Below are 7,131 nucleotides of genomic sequence, written 5' to 3' on the forward strand. Positions count from 1 at the left end.
CGGCAGGATTAATAAAATATGGGGATCCTTTCGGTTTGAACGGCAGTTTTTTCTAGCAGTGTCGTATGAAATTGTCACCCATAATTATGACCCTAGTATCGATCTATTGCATTTCAATCTAATTTAGGGTTAGGGGTAGGGGGGAGGGTATCTGTTTTTTCTTCACAAATGTAAATAAACCCAATCTGTTTCTTAAACAAGGGACATATTCATACGGCACAGAATGTTTTTTACTTCAATAGACGTCATTGATTGGTTGAAATTGCAGAAATTGAAGAAAAAACAACAACAAATATCTTACAAACTATAGAATTTTCTCAATAAAGCCAAGAGAAAAAGTTGTTTTATAAACACATTCTACCAGTATACAAAGTTTTAAAGTGTTTAGTAACGTGGAAATTATGTTAAAAACTGCCATTCAAACCGAAAAGATCCAAGAATTTTTTTAACACAAAACTCTGAAGAGTGCCGGGTTACATAATTAGACTGTTGGATAACACTCTGTTAAACTTCTAGAGCAAAACCGATCAGTAAGATTAGCAGTAATGGATATATAATACTGTACACTTTGATATATATATATATTTATTGGAAGTTAATTATATAGCAGGTCATAGAGTGACCAATGTCCTCGCATCCATAAAGTGCTTAGCTTTATAGATGACTCAAGCACTTTGTGGATGCAAAACCTTTGGTCTCTCTATGACAGGCCATATAATTCACTTCCTGTAAATATATTACTGCTCTGAGATTTAGAGTGTGCTTCATTTTCAGATATATGATCAACTGACAATATATATATATATAGGGAGAGTTTACGAAAAAAAACAAAAGACGAAGACAGGTGGTGTAGAAAACAAACAGATGTATTAGTATAACGCTCAGGAATAGGAAAAGTCTTTTACATTTCGAGCCTACGCTCTTCTACAGATAGGGACACAGAAAAAAAAAGGATATATATATGTGTGTGTGTAAAAACTAACACTTCCTTTTTCTGAGCTGAGATTCAAAACTGAATCTAAGGATTCTTACACGTCTGATCCACCACTGACCAAACAGTGTCAAAAAATGATGGATTGTTTTCCTTCGACCTCAACCATGTCATTTAAGGTTCAAGTGGATAGGAGGCGACCTACATAGGTAGGAATTTCTCCTGTGGTATGTCTTTCCTTCTAGCTGTCACGACCATTATAAATACAGCAAGCCATCAATGGATGGCACACAATCAGAGACAGATGGAAAGAGAGAGTTGGCCATGAGACAGCCAGCCAGTAACTTCACCAGTTAAACAGGCAACACAGGTTCACAAGTTCATCATGAATGACAGTCACAGTCGCAGAACATAAACAGACACCATTGAATGACCAATTCATACATAGACACAAAACATGCCTGGTTCCACCTCATCATATCAACACAATATTTACCCTGTCAATTTCCTTTTGACCAGCTCGAAATAGTTGGTAATGTGATGTAGTGAAATATTTGGTGTATACAAGTAAATACAAGTGTTGTTTGAATAAATCATTTAAACTACAATCCGATGTTTTCCTGTTGTTTTACTTTGACTTGATAGCATTCACCTGGGGTGGGTTGAGCTGGCTTCATTTATCCTCAATGCTGCATCTCTCACAAACGCCGACCAGGCCTGGCAATTTGAGGCTAACGACCGCGTGATCTCCAACCACTCCTTATTCCAGCGGCAAACGCCGTAGATATGGGGGCCTAGGTTGGGTTCCAGATCAGCCTTGACCGTCGTCAGCCAGGTTTTTCGTTGTCCACCACATCGCTTTCGCCAACCCTGAAGGGGAGCTGGGGCAATTGCTTCGTAGATGAATTCTCCTGGTTGACGACAGAGGGCATGACCCAGCCAACGCAGACGTCTCGTTAGGATGACTTGTCGGAGGGCGGTGATTCTGCACTGGTGTCGCACCGAATTGTTGGAGACAAAGTGATGCCATCGGACACGAAGGATGCGGCGTAGACAGAGGTGATCGAAGGACTCTAGTCGCTTAATATCTTCCACCCTCATTGGCCATGAGTCGCTGCTGTTTTACTTTGACGTCGTTCACATGCCCATTTCATCTGCTGCCTCAACATCTTTTGCTACACCTTTCCCACTACACACACATATATATATATATATATATATATATATATATATAGCCATCTAAGAATCCATAAGTGAGAAGACTGCACAGACTGCAGTGTAGAGTATATTGCAATAGGTTGTCCTCATCTTGTACCTTATATGATGGCTTCTGTTGACCTACAATGCATGTGTGTGTGTCTGTGTGTGTGTAGATAGATAAACAGATATTGGTAATGGTGGTGCCCTGTATTTTCAGTCAGAGAACCACTAGGTTGCTGGCCCCTATTGTCACACAAATAAATTTTGGGGTCCTACCAAAATGGTGGCAAGAAGAACAAAATATTTGCAACCCCAAATCTCTTCAGGTATGGAGCCACGTTATTAAGACCTTTTAAGCAATCAAGCAAACAGAAGTCTGCTTGGATGTGGTCTGGAGTGGTGATTGATACACAACTTTTTCTCAAAAGATGCTGATGAAAGTGGTCTACAAAGTTCACGAGGAAAACGTAATGGAGACCCTTCGGTTGTAACGAATCCTTCGACACAGCCCCGACCCGAACACTAATGATAGCAGCTGCTGCACCCAACATAGCGACGTCTTCCCACGTCCTCACACTTCGATGCCCCTCGTTCGAAAGGCCGAACCGCCGGTCTGCGCGCGCCTGCCAGCTGCCCCCTTCTGCTCAGCCCCAACTTCCGGTCAACTCACCCAGCTGCTGACGTCATCCCACAGGTAACTTAGGTTTCATGAGTAGTCGCAGTTCATTACTGTGTTTACTTGGCGCAAGTATTTTATTTGCCTTTAATTTAAATTCTCAGGAAAAGAAAGTAAAAAATATGCTGCAATGGAAAAAGACAAGCAACAAAAATAACAGCAAGGGATCAAACATTAACCCTTTTGATACCAACCTGGCCAAAACCGCCTCTGGCTCTGAGGTACAAATGTCTTGTTGTTATAAGTATTGAATTAAAATCTTCCGCCAAACCTTAGTCACAATCTATGTTCCCAACACTAGCTTAATGATAACGAAGTTCTTTTACTAAATTCTTTGTTATATTTAAAATTAATTGAATGAAACTCAGAGCATCTCAACAGGAATATGGTAACAAAAGGGTTAACAGTGGCTGTGTGGTAAGTAGCTTGTTTACCAACCACATGGTTCTGGGTTCAGTCCCACTGCGTGGCACCTTGGGCAAGTGTCTTCTACTATAGCCTCGGGCCGACCAAAGCCTTGTGAGTGTGGATTTAGTAGATGGAAACTGAAAGAAGCCTGTCGTATATATGTATATATATATATGTGTGTGTGTGTATGTGTTTGTGTGTCTGTGTTCGTCCCCCTAGCATTGCTTGACAACCGATGCTGGTGTGTTTATGTCCCCGTCACTTAGCGGTTCGGCAAAAGAGACCGATAGATTAAGTACTGGGCTTACAAAAGAATAAGTCCCGGGGGTCGAGTTGCTTGACTAAAAAGGCGGTGCTCCAGCATGGCCGCAGTCAAATGACTGAAACAAGTAAAAGAGAGAAAAGAGTAAACATTTATTCAAACCAGATATACAACTATCAGGCACATAATAGCAAAATATTTTGTTTTGAAGCCTCGAAAGCAAACCAGCAGAAATACGGATTGAATGTGTAGGAACACGCTTTGGGCAATTGTTACTTTTGCTCACTCAAATGCTTCTTTAAACCGTTAAGCTTGCAAAGTATAATCAACTTTTCCCACACCATCTTGCAGATTAAACTGACAGGCGGTGGGGTGATGCACTTACACAACAGCTTCTCCATCCCTCTCATCAACAGCCTTGTTTCTATATACTAACTCCTGTTGCTATGGCTCTTTACTCTTTTACTTGTTTCAATCATTTGACTGCAGCCATGCTGGAGCACCACCTTTAGTCGAGCAACTCGACCCCGGGACTTATTCTTTTGTAAGCCCAGTACTTATTCTATTGGTCTCTTTTGCCGAACCGCTAAGTGACGGGGATGTAAACACACCAGCATCGGTTGTCAAGCAATGCTAGGGGGACAAACACAGACACACACACATATATATATGACGGGCTTCTTTCAGTTTCCATCTACCAAATCCACTCACAAGGCATTGGTCGGCCCGGGGCTATAGCAGAAGACACTTGCCCAAGATGCCACGCAGTGGGACTGAACCCGGAACCATGTGGTTGGTTAGCAAGCTACTTACCACACAGCCACTCCTGCACCTATGGCTCCTTATTGATATGTTTTCCTTGTTTATATACAACCATTACAGGAAGCATGTCACTGTGTTGGAGATTATCTCAATTTTCATGGCAGAGTCTGAGAGATACACCACAGCATAGTGCCAGACTATCTCTCAAAGAGTATTTTCGTGAATGGATCTCACCTTAGAAGGTTAAGCTGATATACACAGCAACAACTTGCATTACCAGATGGTACTTTGTCTGCAGCAAAGAGAATGAAGTTCTAATATTTGATTTCAAATTGTGACACAAGACCAGTAATTTCAAGGTTGGAGGGGAAGTCAATTACACTGGCCCCTGTGCTCAACTGATACTTATTTTATCATCCCCGAAAAGAATGAAGGGCAAAGTCAACCTCAGCAGAATTTGAACTCAGGATACACAGGACCAAATGCTTAGCAGCATTTTGTCTAGCATGCTAATGATTCTGCCAGCTCACTGTTCACTCGGCATTTAAATATTCTTTTCTATTATAGGCTGAAAAGAATATGGTACTTAATTTATCGACCTTGAAAGGATGAAAGGCAAATTCGACCTCAGTAGAATGCAGCATTTAAATATTTATTTCTTTACTGCCCACAAGGGGCTAAACACAGAGGGGACAAACAAGGACAGACAAAGGGATTAAGTCAATTACATCGACACCAGTGCAAAACTGGTACTTTATTTATCAACCCTGAAAGGATGAAAGGCAAAGTCAACCTCGGCAGAATTTGAACTCAGAACGTAATGACAGGTGAAATAGCTATTTCTTTATTACCCACAAGGGGCTAAACATAGAGGGGACAAACAAGGACAGACATAGGTATTAAGTCGATTACATCGACCCCAGTGTGTAACTGGTACTTAATTTATTGACACCGAAAGGATGAAAGGTAAAGTCGACCTCGGCGGAATTTGAACTCACAGCGTAACGGCAGACGAAATACCGCTAAGCATTTCGCCCGGCGCACTAACGTTTCTGGCAGCTCGCCGCCACTAAGCATTTAAATATTAAAACCCCATAGGGCAGCAAGATGGCTGAGTTGTCAGCGTGCCAGGCAAAAGCTTAATAGCATTTTCTGTCTTTACATTCTGTGTTCAAATTCCACCAAGGTCAACTTTATCTTTCATCTTTTTAGAGTCAATAAAATAAGTACCAGTTGAACACTGGGGTCGATATAATTAACTTACACACATGTGAGATGTTTACTCTTTTACTTGTTTCAGTCATTTGACTGCGGCCATGCTGGAGCACTGCCTTTAGTCGAGCAAATTGACCCCAGGACTTATTCTTTGTAAGCCTAGTACTTATTCTATCAGTCTCTTCTGCTGAACCACTAAGTTACATTAGCATCAGTTGTCAATCGATGTTGGGGGACAAACACACACACATATATATATATATATACATATATATGACGGGCTTCTTTCAGTTTCCGTCTACCAAATCCACTCACAAGGCTTTGGTTGGCCTGAGGCTATAGTAGAAGACACTTGCCCAAGGTACCATGCAGTGGGACTGAACCTGGAACCATGTGGTTGGTAAGCAAGCTACTTACCACACAGCCATTCCTGCACCTATAAATTTTTATAAAAATTTGAAATTGAAAGAAGCCCATTATATAAATGTGTGTGTTTGTCTCCTACCACTGCTTGACAACCAGTGTTGGTGTGTTTACATCCTAGTAACTTAATGGTTTGGCATGAGACCAATAGAATAAAGTATTAGGCTTTAAAAAATGTCCTGGAATTGATTTGTTTAACCCAAATCCTTCAAAGTGGTGCCCCAGTATGGCCATAGTCAAAGGACTAAAACAGGAAAGAAAAAAAAAAGATATATGCAGTAGGATATAGGTGTAGGAGTGGCTGGGTGGTAAGTAGCTTGCTAACCAACCACATGATTCCGGGTTCAGTCCCACTGCATGGCACCTTCGGCAAGTGGCTTCTGCTATAGCCTCGGGCTGACCAAAGCCTTGTGAGTGGATTTGGTAGGCGGAAACTACTTTTTATTTTCACAGTCAAATGACTGAAACAAGTAAAAGGGAGTAAGAGTATGTATAAAGTTTATGATTTTACTGAACCTCTTTAGGTTAAATTCAGTTCAAGGGAGACAGACACCCAATTTTTGACCTGTATAAATACAGGCCACTAAACAGAATACTTCTTTCACCTGGTACCTCCGAATATTTTTTGGACAGTTTGTTTTTGCTTTTAGAAACCAAACCTCTTTCTCTTTCTAGCATGCTTATCTTCCTAGCTTTTACAACCAGCATGAATATTACCAAAAGCATGCAAGAGTGGCTGTGTGGTAAGTAGCTTGCTAACCAACCACATGGTCCCGGGTTCGGTCCCACTGCGTGGCATCTTGAGCAAGTGTCTTCTGCTATAGCCCCGGGCCGACCAATGCCTAGTGAGTGGATTTGGTAGACGGAAACTGAAAGAAGCCTGTCATATATATGTATATATATATATATATGTGTGTGTGTGTGTGTTTTGAGTGTCTGTGTATGTCCCCCTAGCATTGCTTGACAACCGATGCTAGTGTGTTTACGTCCCCGTCACTTAGCGGTTCGGCAAAAGAGACTGATAGAATAAGTACTGGGCTTACAAAGACTAAGTCCCGGGGTCGATTTGCTTGACTAAAGGCGGTGCTCCAGCATGGCCACAGTCAAATGACTGAAACAAGTAAAAGAGTAAAGAGTAAGCCATGTCATTACTAACATCCTCTGCTACCTCAAAAGAGCAGATAGCTACTGCTTTTGTAGACGGTTCCCAATGATGAGTTCCCAGGTCAATAAAATCTGCAGGAAGAAACATTT

The sequence above is a fragment of the Octopus sinensis genome, linkage group LG23 (genome assembly GCF_006345805.1).
Source record: "Octopus sinensis linkage group LG23, ASM634580v1, whole genome shotgun sequence".
Taxonomy (NCBI): domain Eukaryota; kingdom Metazoa; phylum Mollusca; class Cephalopoda; order Octopoda; family Octopodidae; genus Octopus; species Octopus sinensis.